The sequence below is a fragment of the Mesoplodon mirus genome (assembly GCF_964341445.2).
Source record: "Mesoplodon mirus genome assembly, chromosome: 6".
NCBI classification, from domain to species: Eukaryota; Metazoa; Chordata; class Mammalia; order Artiodactyla; family Ziphiidae; genus Mesoplodon; species Mesoplodon mirus.
The window spans coordinates 29,995,912-30,010,955 of record NC_138982.1 but is presented as its reverse complement, the minus strand read 5'-3'; positions in this window follow the sequence as shown (position 1 = coordinate 30,010,955).

Sequence of the window (15,044 nt, the reverse complement as noted above, 5' to 3'; positions counted from 1 at the left end):
ATGAAGTGCTCGGTAGAGCAGTGCATGAGTGTGAGTGTGTTATTACTTTGCTTTTCCTCATCCTATTCAGGAAGGGTGTAAGAGGCTGGATGGCGCCGGTTTAGTCCACCTGCCTGTAACCTGCACACGGTAGGGCTCTGTTGTTCAGCGCTCACTTTCGCACATGGTAAGTACTTAGTAGATACTTCTTACATGAGTGAGAGGACCTGCCCAGAGCTGATGGGCTGTTTTAAAGGCATTCTTAAGGATCCTTCTGGCCTTATGAGTTTGTGAAAGGATGTTTCCTCTTGGGACATGAGGCCCTTTCAGAGTCTACTCAGAAGATAGGTTAAGCTGATGTGTGAGACTTTCTCAAATTTTGTGTTAGAATGAATGCTAATGCTCACCAGAAAAATGGATCAAATACCTTGGCCTTTCCCAAATAGTCTGCCATTAAAAGGGCTTTCTCTGAAGCATGGGGCACTTCCTCATCCACGGGGTGTCTGTAGGTGGATGTGGAGCTCTGAGATAAGGATGTTCCCTGGGAACCTGTTTCTGGTCAGTAGCCCCTACTCTGAAAGAAAAAAAAAAAGTCTTACTATGAAAATGTTCAAAGATACACCAAAGTAGAGAAGACAGTAGAATTATACATCCATCACCCAGCCTCACTGATTACCAATATTCTGCTGTTTATTTTTGTCTGCCCTTAACTTCATTGTGTTTTGATGTTTCAGGAGTATTTTGAAGTAAATCCTAGAAATCATATCATGTCACCTGTAAATTCTTCAGTGTGTAACAGCCATATCACCTCAGTGTGACCACCATGCCATCATACTCAGCACAAGTAACAATGATTCCTTAATATCATCATCAAAACAACCTTCCTGAGTTCTTTCCCCCACTGCCTCAAAGTCCACGTGTTGCAATTCGGTTGATATGTCCTTTGAGCTTCTTTCAATCCACTGTCCCCTCTCCCTACCCCACACACATATCCGTAGACACTTCATTGAAGAAACTGGGGCATTGGTCCTATAGACTTTCCCACATTGTAAACCCAGCCTACTGTATCCTCAAGGTGTCATTGAACATCACCCTGTATCCTCTGTATGTCACATAAACTGGTAAGTAGATCTAGAGCTCATTTAGATTCAGATTCAAGATTTTTTTTTCTTTTGCAGGACTACATCGTAAGTGGTGTTATGTATTTTTTTTTTTTAAAGAAGATGTTGACGGTAGTTTATTTTTGCTGTGTTGGGTCTTCGTTTCTGTGCGAGGGCTTTCTCTAGTTGTGGCAAGCGGGGGCCACTCTTCATCATGGTGCGCGGGCCTCTCACTATTGCGGCCTCTCTTGTTGCGGAGCACAGGCTTCAGGCGCACAGGCTCAGTAGTTGTGGCTCACGGGACTAGTTCCTCCACGGCATGTGGGATCCTCCCAGACCAGGGCTCGAACCCGTGTCCCCTGCATCAGCAGGCAGATTCTCAACCACTGAGCCACCAGGAAAGCCTGGTGTTATATGTATTTCTGTTGCATCCGAAGGAGGCACCTAATGTCTGTCCCACTTCTAGTGTTTTTAAGATTGACCAGTGGGTTCAGCTTTTGTCAGCCTGATCCCCCCAATAAAAAGTTCTCTATCAGCCTTTCACCTAATTATCTTAGTAGCTGTTGATCATTGTCTATACCTACTATTTCATTAAGGATTAATCGCCCATCTCTATCATTTTTCCTGCATTTATTACCCGTGACTCTTCTAAAAAGAACTTTCCCTCATTGACTTTGCCCTAAAATGAGTCTGACTTGGAAAGACAGAATCAGTGCTTGATTCCCTTTATTCATCAATTAGCCTATTAAAGAGTTGGTGTCTGAGCAACCTCTGAAGATCGAAGATGACCAGTGAGATTATTTTTTTTAAGTATCATTATGAACTCTTTGGCTTTTTGTACATTTGACTGTTTGCATCCATTGTGTTCAAATTTTCGATGGTTGGCTTGTTTGGGGATGCCCTGGCTGTGTTAGGGGCCCCCACTAAGTCGTGGGGTATTGGTGAGGTTTGGGGCTATTAGAGTTGCAAAAAGTGCTTGAATAAACAGAAAAGAGAAAAAGTAGATGAGTGTGCTGTCAGAAACCCACATGAAGAAAGTGTTTCAAGCAGGACGGACTGGTCAGCTGGGTCATTCTTGATGCAATAGGAGAGAAGTTCTCATGAGCAGCCATTGATGTAGCAACTGGAAGGTCACCGGTGATCTTGATAAGAGGGATGTTAAAAGTGAAACATTGGAGTGGGTGTGGGAACAACTGGGAGGAAAGAAATTGTAATGAGTACAAATTGTTTCAAAGAATGTTACTGTAAAGAGGAAAAAGATGGGATGGTAACTGGAAAGGGAAATGGGGTCAAGAGAACTCCATTTGTTAGAACTCATTTAAAAAAATTATTGAAGTAGATTTACAATGTTATATTAATTTCTGCTGTACAGCAGTGACTCAGTTATATGTGTATTCTTTTTCACATTCTTTTCCATTATGGCTTATCACAGGATATTGAATATAGTTCCCTGTGCGGTACAGTAGAATCTCATTGTGGATCCATCCTGTATATAATAGTTTGCACCTGCTAACCCCAAACTCCCAATCCATCCCTCCCCCACACCCCGCCTTGGCAACCACAGGTCTGTTCTCTATGTCTGTGAGTGTTTCTGTTTCGTAGATATGTTCATTTGTGTAGTATTTTAGATTCCACATATAAATGATATCATACGGTATTTGTCTTTTCCTGTCAACTTCACTTAGTATAATAATCTCTAGGTCCATCCATGTTGCTGCAAACAACATTCTTTTTTATGGCTGAGTAGTATTCCATTGTGTATATGTACCACATCTTCTTTATCCATTCCTCTGTCGATGGACACTTAGGTTGTTTCCATGTCTTGGATATTGTGAATAGTGCTGCTATGAATATAGGGGTGCATGTATCTTTTTGAATTATGGCTTTCTCCAGATATATTCCCAGGAGTGGGATTGCTGGATCATATGGTAACTGTTTTTAGTTTTTTGAGGAACCTCCATACTGTTCTTCATAGTGGCTGCACCAATTTACATTCCCACCAACAGAATAAGAGGGTTCCCTTTTCTCCACACCCTCTCCAGCATTTATTATTTGTAGACTTTTCAATGATGGCCATTCTGACCAATGTGACATGGTACCTCATTGTAGTTTTGATTAGCAATGACAAGTGTCTTTTCATGTGTCTATTTGCTATCTGTCTTTGGATAAATGTCTATTTATGTCTTCTGCCCATTTTTCAATTGGATTTTTTTTTTAATATTGAATTGTATGAGCTGTTTGTGTATTTTGGAAATTAATCCCTTGTTGGTAGCATCGTTTGCAAATCTTTTCTCCCAGTCCGTAGGTTGTCTTTTCGTTTTGTTTATAGTTTCCTTTGCTGTGCAAAAGCTTTTAAGTTTAATTAGGTCCCATTTGTTTATTTTTGCTTTTATTTCTGTTGCCTTGGGAGACTGACCTAAGAAAACATTGGTACGATTTATGTCAGAGAATGTTTTGCTTATGTTCTCCTTCTAGGAGTTTTACGGTGTTATGTCTTATATTTAAGCCATTTTGAGTTTTTGTGTATGGTGTGAAGGTGTGTTCTGACTTCATTGATTTACATGCAGCTGTCCTACTTTCCCAACACCACTTGCTAAAGGGACTGTCTTTTTCCCATTGTATATTCTTGCCTCCTTTGTCGAAGATTAATTAACTGTAGGTGTGTGAGTTTATTTCTGGGCTGTCTATTCTTTTCCATTGATCCATACGTCTGTTTTTGTGCCAATACCATGCCGTTTTGAATACTGTAGCTTTATAGTGTTGTCTGAAATCAGGTTGTGCCTCCTTATTTGTTCTTTATCTTCAGGATTGCTTTGTCAATTTTGGTCTTTAATGGTTCCATATAAATTTTAGAAGTATTTGTCCTAGTTTTGTGAAAAATGTCGTGGGTAATTTGATAGGGATCGCATTAAACCTGTAGATTGCTTTGGGTAGTATGGACATTTTAACAATATTAATTCTTCTAATCCAAGAACATTTACTCATTTTTTAATGTTTGTTTTTAAACTTTATTTTTAAATAAGTTTAGATTTATAGAAGAGTTACAAAGATAGTACAGAGTTCCCATACAGCCTTTTCCCAGCTTCCCCGAGTGGCAGCATCTTACATATACGTGGTATGTTTATCAAAACCAAGGAATCAACAGCACAGTTACATTGGTACAGTACTATTAACTCAACCAAACTCTGAAAGAATCGTTTAGTGGGAGTCCAGGTGGCTTTTTCTAGAGGATGCTAAATTAGTTAACTTATTTTCTGAGCACCTACTATGTGCAGTCACTGTCTAGAAATTCAAGATAAGAAAGTATAAGACAAAGTTTCTTTTGAGGAGCAAGTTTAATACTTTGGGAAACTTTTTTTATGATTGAAAGTGGAAACGCTTAGGGGAAAAATGTTTTTTTGCAACTCTGCTTGAAAGAGAGGTGTAGAATGTGGCTGACTGGATGAATCATTGGAGTGATGAGGAGGTGGGAGGGGGCAGTGCGGAAGGTTGTACCCGGTCTGGCGACAGTGCTCGGGAGAATTTTTACTACGGGATGCAGAGCTGCAAGTGGGTACATGCGCGTGTGCAGGTACCAGTGTGTGGACACATGCACTGATTGTCAAACAGCATCCAGTATCATGTGCCTCCGCCTGAGATTTTTTTTAACTTTCTGAATGGAAACCAGCATTTCCTTCATTCCTGCATATTGTAGACGATCATATCCTGATAATTCAACCTGAGAGCTGTTATTTCATTTTATTTTAAATGAAACTCAAAGAAGTATACTGCTCTCATCTTAGAGAACTAGTGAGATGTCTTGCCTTTAATATTACTCCTTCCTAATATGCACATATGCAGCAAGCATGGAGATGACATTTAAAGATACCTACTAACCCACCATCAAATCAAGGTGTGCATTTTAAAATGCTTTGTGCTTAGGAACCCAGACTGTCCTGGATGTTGAGCAGCTATCTTGATCCCATCTGAGCTCTTACAAACCCTGCAGGGGCCCGTTAGCCTAAGCTGGTCTCTTTCATCTCATCCCCATGTCCCATTTTGCTGTGCTCGAGTGTACCAAGATTCTGTCCATTTCTTTTTAATCAATATGATTGTGAAAAATCAAATAATACAAAAGCATGTAAAATAAAAAGTTGAAGTCCCCACCACCACCGCCCCGTGCCACTCCCTCACCTAGAACGAACTTCTGTGTAAAAATCTTGCTGGGTATTCTTTTAGACAGCTTACAGTGCATTAACATGGAATACATATGAAATATGTGTGCTTGTGGATTTCATTCTTTTAACACACTCCAAATTATGGATATATATCAGAACGTACTTTACCGTATCTCTATGAATGACATCTAGATTGTTGAATGACATCTAGATTGTTCCCAGTTTGGGGCTGTTACAATTTGCAGTGAACAAACTTGTTCATTTGGTTTTTATGCACATAATCCTGTACATTGCTAGAATTGTCATTTCTGGATCAAAAATTGACTGGTATTGTCAAACTGCTTTATAAAATGACTAATCAATTTATAGTCTAATGGAGTATGAAAGTACCCATTCCCCTTCCTTCTGGCTAATACTAGATAGAATAAGTCTTTAAACTGTTTTTCCTAGTCAGTTGGGTCAAAGTTGCTTTTTTAAACTTATTTTCTGATTGCTCTCTAGCATTTTTTTTTCCTTGAGTGTTTTAGCTACTTCTCTTTCTTCTTTGGAGAATGGTGTGTTCACGTTTTCTGTCCATCTTGATATCTGATTTGTAACTCCTTATAGAATGAATGTTAATCCTTTGTTACATGTATTGCAGATATTTTTCCCAGTCTATTACTTGTCCCTGAATTCTGTTTTTTATAATGTATACCAGAATTTTAAATTTATATATAATCAAATATGTCAGTCTTTTCCCTTGGATTTTATGAATATACTTTCTTCTGATACTTTTGCAGGTCTTTAATCCACTGGGAATTAATTTTGTGCTGGATGAGGGATAGGGGTCTGACTTTTTCCATATGGCTCTCCAGTTGCTCAGCACCATTTATCACACTTTTCCCCATAATTTGAAATGCCTCCTTTATCACATACTGAGTCCCCTCACTACTGTTTCCTAAGTCTACTTATTTATTCCTGCTCTGAAATCACACTGTTTTCATTATTCAAGCTTTTTAGTATATTCTATCATTTCTTTACCACATCTTTCTCATCTTTAGGTTATTTAAACACAAATAGGTCTTATCCATAGCGATATAACTTCAGTTTCACAGGTAAAGTTATAAAGGGGGAGTGACAGGGAATAGAAACTCTGGGGTTAACCTGAATTCTATGGTGGTCTGGATTTTGGTGGGCGCTCCAGTATCAACTGAACACTACAGAAGTACTTGGCATTTGACAAGTAGTTTGTTTTGTCTCACGAAATTACAACATTTCTGTGAAGTAGGCAGTGTGAACAATGCTGTCCCATTTACCTACAGGGGAAGTGAGGGAGAGTGGTTAGATGGCTTGCCCATGTACACCTGGCTGGGAGTGACAAAGCCAGACAGATGGGACTCAGCCTCCTTCCTCTCCTTTTGGAGGACTTTCCTCTCCACAGACTCCACCTTGGGCTTGTTCCCAAATCCTCCCTGCCGCTAAAGGGTGGGCTCTCCTCCATCTTTTGAGAGAGACTCAATTAACCAGAACACCCCATCACCAGAGCATTCCAGTTGGTGAGTTTTTTTTTTTTTTTTTTTTTTTTTTTTGCAGTACACAGGCCTCTCACTGCTGTGGCCTCTCCCGCTGCGGAGCACAGGCTCCGGACGCGCAGGTTCAGCGGCCATGGCTCACGGATGCTCCGTGGCACGTGGGATCCTCCTGGACCGGGGCACGAACCCGTGTCCCCTGCATTGGCAGGTGGACTCTCAACCACTGTGCCACCAGGGAAGCCACCCAGTTGGTGAGATTTTTAAATCCCGCTAAGCCTCTCTGTTGTAAGGCGCCTAGAGAGAAGAAACATGGAATGAGAGTGTGGTTGGCTGTGTGGTCTGATGGAAAGAACATGGTGCCCGGCATCCAGAGACCTTGCTTCCTGCGTGACTCACCCCACCTTTCTCCGTAACCTGCTCTCTTCTGTCAAGTAGGTAGGAATGTGCAGCTTAAGTCCCTTTCAGCTTTACCATCCTACAGTTTCATGATGGAAAAACAGGCCTTAGGGATAAAGGGGTGGTTGAGGTTGGCCATTCTGATGAGTGATGAGCAAGGAGTGCCTTAACTGTCTTCAGAGATTTGATTAATTGTCGCAGTGACTATTGTTTGCATCTCCAGTGTTGACAGAAGAAGAAGAAATTGCCTTGGACTGAAGCAAGGGGAAAGTTTGGTTTGATGTAGCGGGCTTTTGCACTCTACAGGTGATTAAATTCTGGAGTTGGGGCTCAAGAGAAATGGTGGAATCACCATTAATAAGAAAGAAAACTGACATTTGCCTATTGGGGCTCCAGGGGGGCTGGACTGAGACAGGGGGTGAATTGATAGTTCCCTAGCTTCAAGAAAGGGAAGTTTTAGACAGCAACTTAGGCATTTTGTGGATCCAAAAACTGGCAAGCTTGCTGGTTCTCCTTCCTTCCAAGATGAATTTCTTGTTATTTTCGTTGAAAAATCAACAAGATAGATGGTACCTAACACTGAAGGTTCACGGACACAGAGGTCCATTACAAGAAGCATTTTAATACTCACTCTGAAAAGTAAAGTCTATTTCTTACCATCATTGAGGCTTTATGTTATTTGGAGGCAGCAAAAAAAATCCAAAGCCATATTGGGTTTGATGACTAGTGAGCAACACATTTAACTATGGAAGTGTAGATTTTACTGCATTAGTTAGGGAGTGGAATACTTTTCTTCTTTCATCAGCCAGCCAACATGGGGTCTGTGTTTTTAAACCATCTTTGGATTGAATGAATCCCTTTACCCCATTTCTAAGACACAGTTGCCAGCCATGGCTGTAATTGCCAGCATCACCATTAGAATCGTTTCGGGGCAGAACTTAGGCTCTGCCCACAGACCCAGGATAAAGAGTTCCTGTTATGCAACCATACCCCTCACCTGTGATGTCTCCCCAGCCAGCTGCTTCTGGTCCCCAACAACTCCTCTCTCCCCAAATTAAAGATGTGTTCTCTGGATCTTAAGGAAAGGATGAAGATTTACATTTCAATGACTTTGTAGAATAATGTTAAAATTAGTGGTTCAAACCCTGAAAACGAATCCATGAGAGGTTCTTGGAAGGTCCTAAACAGGACAGGGCAGGATCCCCAGAGTGTTCATTATTCTTTTTTTTTTTTTTTTTTTTTAAAGATGTTGGGGGTAGGAGTTTATTAATTAATTTATTTATTTTGGCTGTGTTGGGTCTTCGTTTCTGTGCAAGGGCTTTCTCTAGTTGCGGGGAGCAGGGACCACTCTTCATCGCGATGTGTGGGCCTCTCACTGTCACGGCCTCTCTTGTTGCGGAGCACAGGCTCCAGATGCGCAGGCTCAGTAGTTGTGGCACATGAACTTAGTTGCTCCGCGGCATGTGGGATCTTCCCAGACCAGGGCTCGAACCCATGTCCCCTGCATCGGCAGGCGGACTCTCAACCACTGCGCCACCAGGGAAGCCCTGGAGTGTTCATTATTCTGAGGAAATGCCTTTGACAAGGACAATGCTTGCTTGGTTCCCGCGTGACTGGTAGTTTCAGCCCCTCTTCATTCTCCAGTCCACTGCAGAGTCTTCAGAGCCCGCCCTCAGACTCCTCCTCCTAACATTTATGTAGCACCTACTGTGTGCCAGCCAGTCTCCAAGCACTTTGCATGCATTCATTTGATTCTCACAGCTATCATCCCCATATTACACAGGGGTAAGTAACTTGCCCGAGGCCTCATGCCTGGGACTGGGGTCAGGCTTCTAGCCAGCAGCGTGGCCCCAGCATCCATGCCCTTAGCTACCAGGCATGCTGCCTCCCCGGGGACAGCTCCCCCGACCTTGGCCTTCAAGTCTCAGCCTCAATGCTGACCTCCTCCACAAAGCCTCCCCAGCCGGCTGCACCCTCTGTCCCACGCCCACCTTCACGGCCCCCTGAGCTTCTCCATGGCCCATGTTAGTGCAGTTACCACTCCTACGCAACTGCTGGGTGTCTGCTGTGAGCTCCAAGGGAGCCGGGATTGGCTCTGTCTCCCCAGCACCCGGCACAGTGGATAGGAGCTAAAGCCGCAGGTCTGGGGAGTGAGAGATCTGGCCCCTCGTGCCCACGTGAACGCACGGGCTGGGGAAGCCAGCACCTGCCAGGTGCAGGGGCCAGCGGCCTATGGCCCGTGAGCTTTGGTCTGGCTGCAGAAGCGACGCCTGGCAACAGGAACCTGTGGGGAACACCACCTTACTTACTCTTCTGGGGACAGCTACCTCAGAAACGCAGGCGAAGGTTCGTTGGGTCCTGACCTTGGATCTGACGGGATGTCGTCACTCTGGGGCAGGTATGGGAAACCCGGACTCCCCTGGGAGGCCATCCCGTGCTGCCCACGTGGTGCCAGCACCTCCAGCAGGGCTGCGGGAAGCAGGGGTCATGCCCAGCTGCTTCCAGCCCGTCCCCTCACCAGCCCTCTCATGTCATCTTTAATCCCATCTGCTGCTCTTGGCCTGCTCAGGGGAGCCCAGCAGGACATCCCCAAGGCCAGCACGGCCCTGCACTGGGTGTGGGTGGTGAGCTTTGCGTCAGCGTATTCCTACTACTACTAATAGTCCACTGATTGCTTTGAGAACTCGTCCTGAACTATGATGATTTGTGGTTTAGAACAGGCTGTGATTAAGACGTTTAGATTACAGATAAAACATGCTTCATAAGAAATGAATTAGAATGTCTCCTTCTAATGTTTCCTTGAAACCGGTCCCATCAAGCATAACTCTAAAGTATGATCCAGTTAGAAGTCTGAAAAAATTCAGACAAGGATTGGACTGATGGTTAGTGTTTTGTTACTTATAGGCCACTAACTTTAAGACTCTAAACGTTACTACAATGTTTCTGTTAGGTTGGGGTCCGCTATGCTTTGTAACAGCCCATCAGGCTGCACAGTGGTGGCCACAGTGCCTATGGCAGCTACTTGGGTCCCCACCTTCGTAACCTGATCACCCCTGAAAACACCCCATTCCTTCCAGACCCACTGTGACAGCTGCAGCCCGAGAGACTAATGACCACATGCACAAGCCTCACGCCAGACCCTGCAAGTCTTCGCATTGGTCACCGGGGCCTTGTCAGTGCCAACGATAGCCTTTTTCCCTGTCAGCAACCACAACAAAGTAAAATTTCCTTCAGGAATTCCCACACTTAAAAGGGACACGCAGGATGTAGGGACTGGGATATAGGGGCTTATTTATTTTTTGTAACAAGCATCTGATTTCACACGGAACAAGCTGTGATTCGACTCATGGCTGTCCTGCGGCCGTGGGTCTCACCCTTGGCTGCACTGTAGAATTCTGGGGGGTTTTACAAATCCCAAGGCCCAGGCCACTCCCCAGGGCAACCACCCACAGTCTCTGCTTATTGAAAAACATATCCAACTCTGGGTGATGCAAAGCATCCACCTGAAGGATGCAGCTGGGGTTCTATGCTTTTCAGAGTTGAGAGATGGGGGTGGTTTTTGTCCCAGCCTGCTGCTATGGAGCCTATTTTTCAAGAGTCGTGATCCTTTAAGATATGGGCAAAGAGGTAATATTTGTATTAAAATACTATATAGATGTTTCTGAGTATAATTGTGGAAAATGTCATTTAAAAATAACTTTTAAACAACCATCTTCTTGGGGACTTCTGGGGAAGATGGCGGAAGAGTAAGACGCGGATATCACCTTCCCACAGATACACCAGAAATACATCTACACGTGGAACAACTCCTACAGAACACCTACTGAATGCTGGCAGAAGACCTCAGACCCCCCAAAAGGCAAGAAACTCCCCACGTACCTGGGTAGGGCAAAAGAAAAAAGAATAAACAGAGACAAAAGGATAGGGATGGGACCTGCACCAGTGGGAGGGAGCCGTGAAGGAGGAAAGGTTTCCACACACTAGGAAGCCCCTTCGTGGGCGGAGACTGTGGGTGGCGGAGGGGGAAGCTTCCGAGTCGCGGAGGACAGCACAGCAACGGGTGCAGAGGGCAAAGTGGAGAGATTTCTGCACAGAGGATCGGTGCCGACCGGCACTCATCAGCCCGAGAGGGTTGTCTGCTCGCCCACCAGGGTGGGCGGGGCTGGGAGCTGAGGCTCAGGCTTCACTCAGAGCGCTGGGAGAGGACTGGGGCTGGCGGCATGAACACAGCCTGAAGGGGCTAATGCACCACAGCTAGCCGGTAGGGAGTCCAGGAAAAAGTCTGGACCTGCTGAAGAGGCAAGAGACTTTTTCTTCCGTGTTTGTTTCCTAGTGCGTGAGGAGAGGGGATTAAGAGCACTGCTTAAAGGAGCTCCAGAGACGGGTGCGAGCCGCGGCTGAAAGCGCAGACCCCAGAGATGGGTGTGGGATGCTGGGGCTGCTGCCGCCGCCGTCAAGAGGCCTGTGTGTGAGCGCAGGTCACTGTCCACGCCCCCCTTCCAGGGAGCCTGTGCAGCCCATCACTGCCAGGGTCCTGGGATCCAGGGATGGCTTCTCTGAGAGAGCGCACGGCGCGCCTTGAGCTGGTGCAACGTCACGCTGGCCTCTGCCACCGCAGGCTTGCCCCGCACTCTGTGCCCCTCCCTCCCCCGCGGCCTGACTGAGCCAGAGTCCCCAAAGCGGCTGCTCCTTTAACCCTGTCCTGTCTGAGCAAAGAACAGACACCCTCCGGTGACCTACATGCAGAGGTGGGGCCAAATCCAAAGCTGAGACCCGGGAGCTGTGAGAACAAAGAAGAAAAAGGGAAATCTCTCCCAGCAGCCTCAGAAGCAGTGGATTAAAGCTCCACAATCAACTTGATGTACCCTGCATCTGTGGAATACATGAATAGACAACGAATCATCCCAAATTGAGGAGCCGTGTGGATGAAAGATTCTTGGTGCTGCAGCCAGGAATCAATGCTGTGCCTCTGAGGTGGGAGAGCCAACTTCAGGACACTGGTCCACAAGAGACCTCCCAGCTCCACATAATATCAAACGGCGATAATCTTCCAGAGATCTCCATCTCAACACCAGCACTCAGCTTCACTCAAAGACCAGCAAGCTACAGTGCTGGACACCCTACGCCAAACAACTAGCAAGACAGGAACACAACCCCACCCATTAGCAGAGAGGCTGCCTAAAATCAAAAAGTCCATAGACACCCTAAAACACACCACCAGACATGGACCTGCCCACCAGAAAAACAAGATCCAGCCTCACCCACCAGAACACAGGCACTAGTCCTCTCCACCAGGAAGCCTACACAACCCACTGAAACAACCTTAGCCACTGGGGACAGACACCAAAAACAACGGGAACTATTAACCTGCAGCCTGCAAAAAGGAGACCACAAACGTAGTAAGATAAGCAAAATGAGAAGACAGAAAAACACACAGCAGGAGAAGGAGCAAGATAAAAACCCACCAGACCCAACAAATGAAGAGGAAATAGTCTACCTGAAAACGAATTCAGAATAATGATACTAAAGATGATCCAAAATCTTGGAAATAGAATAGACAAAATGCAAGAAACAGTTAACAAGGACCTAGAGGAACTAAAGATGAATCAAGCAATGATTAGAAACACAATAAATGAAATTAAAAATACTCTAGATGGGATCAATAGCAGAATAACTGAGGCAGAAGAACGGATAAGTGACATGGAAGATAAAATAGTGGAAATAACTACTGCAGAGCAGAAGAAAAAAAGAATGAGAAGAAATGAGGACAGTCTCAGAGACCTCGAGGACAACATTAAACGCACCAACATTCGAATTATAGGGGTTCCAGAAGAAGAAGAGAAAAAGAAAGGGACAGAGAAAATATTTGAAGAGATTATAGTTGAAAACTTCCCTAATATGGGAAAGGAAATAGTTAATCAAGTCCAGGAGGCACAGAGAGTCCCATACAGGATAAATCCAAGGAGAAATACGCCAAGACACATATTAATCAAACTCAAAAATTAAATACGAAGAAAACATATTAAAAGCAGCAAGGGAAAAACAACAAATAACACACAAGGGAATCCCCATAAGGTTAACAGCTGATCTTTCAGCAGAAACTCTGCAAGCCAGAAGGGACTGGCAGGACATATTTAAAGTGATGAAGGAGAAAAACCTGCAACCAAGATTACTCTACCCAGCAAGGATCTCATTCAGATTTGATGGAGAAATTAAAACGTTCACAGACAAGCAAAAGCTGAGAGTTCAGCACCACCAAACCAGCTTTACAACAAATCCTAAAGGAACTTCTCTAGGCAAGAAACACAACAGAAGGAAAAGACCTACAATAACAAACCCAAAACAATTAAGAAAATGGGAATAGGAACATACATATCAATAATTATCTTAAATGTAAATGGACTAAATGCTCCCACCAAAAGACACAGATTGGCTGAATGGATACAAAAACAAGACCCATATATATGCTGTCTACAAGAGACCCACTTCAGACCTAGAGACATACAGACTGAAAGTAAGGGGATGGAAAAAGATATTCCATGCAAATGGAAACCAAAAGAAAGCTGGAGTAGCAATTCTCATATCAGACAAAAAAGACTTTAAAGACTACTAGAAGAGACAAAGAAGGACACTACATAATGATCAAGGGATCTATCCAAGAAGAAGATATAACAATTGTAAATATTTATGCATGCAACATAGGAGCACCTCAATACATAAGGCAAATACTAACAGCCATAAAAGGGGAAATTGACAGTAACACATTCATAGTAGGGGACTTTAACACCCCACTTTCACCAATGGACAGATCATCCAAAATGAAAATAAATAAGGAAACACAAGCTTTAAATGATACATTAAACAAGATGGACTTAATTGATATTTATAGGACATTCCATCCAAAAAAAACAGAATACATATTTTTCTCAAGTGCTCATGGAACATTCTCCAGGATAGATATCTTGGGTCAGAAATCAAGCCTTGGTAAATTTAAGAAAATTGAAATTGTATCAAGTATCTTTTCCAACCACAACGCTATGAGACTAGATATGAATTACAGGAGAAGATCTGTAAAAAAATACAAACACATGGAGGCTAAACAATACACTACTTAATAACGAAGTGATCACTGAAGAAATCAAAGAGGAAATAAAAAATACCTAGAAACAAATGACAATGGAGACACGACGACCCAAAACCTATGGGATGCAGCAAAAGCAGTCCTAAGAGGGAAGTTTATAGCAATACAATCCCACCTTAAGAAACAGGAAACATCTCGAATAAACAACCTAACCTTGCACCTAAAGTAATTAGACAAAGAAGAACAAAAACACCCCAAAGTTAGCAGAAGGAAAGAAATCATAAAAATCAGATCAGAAATAAATGAAAAAGAAATGAAGGAAACGATAGCAAAGATCAATAAAACTAAAAGCTGGTGCTTTGAGAAGATAAAATTGATAAACCATTAGCCAGACTCATCAAGAAAAAAGGGGAGAAGACTCAAATCAATAGAATTAGAAATGAAAAAGGAGACGTAACAACTGACACTGCAGAAATACAAAAGATCATGAGAGATTACTACAAGTAACTCTATGCCAATAAAATGGACAACCTGGAAGAAATGGACAAACTCTTAGAAATGCACAACCTGCCAAGACTGAATCAGGAGGAAATAGAAAATATGAACAGATCAATCACAAGGACTGAAATTGAAACTGATAAAAAATCTTCCAACAAACAAAAGCCCAGGACCAGATGGCTTCACAGGTGAACTCTATCAAACATTTAGAGAAGACCTAACACCTATCCTTCTCAAACTCTTCCAAAATATAGCAGAGGGAGGAACACTCCCAAACTCATTCTACGAGGCCACCATCACCTTGATAGCAAAACTAGACAAG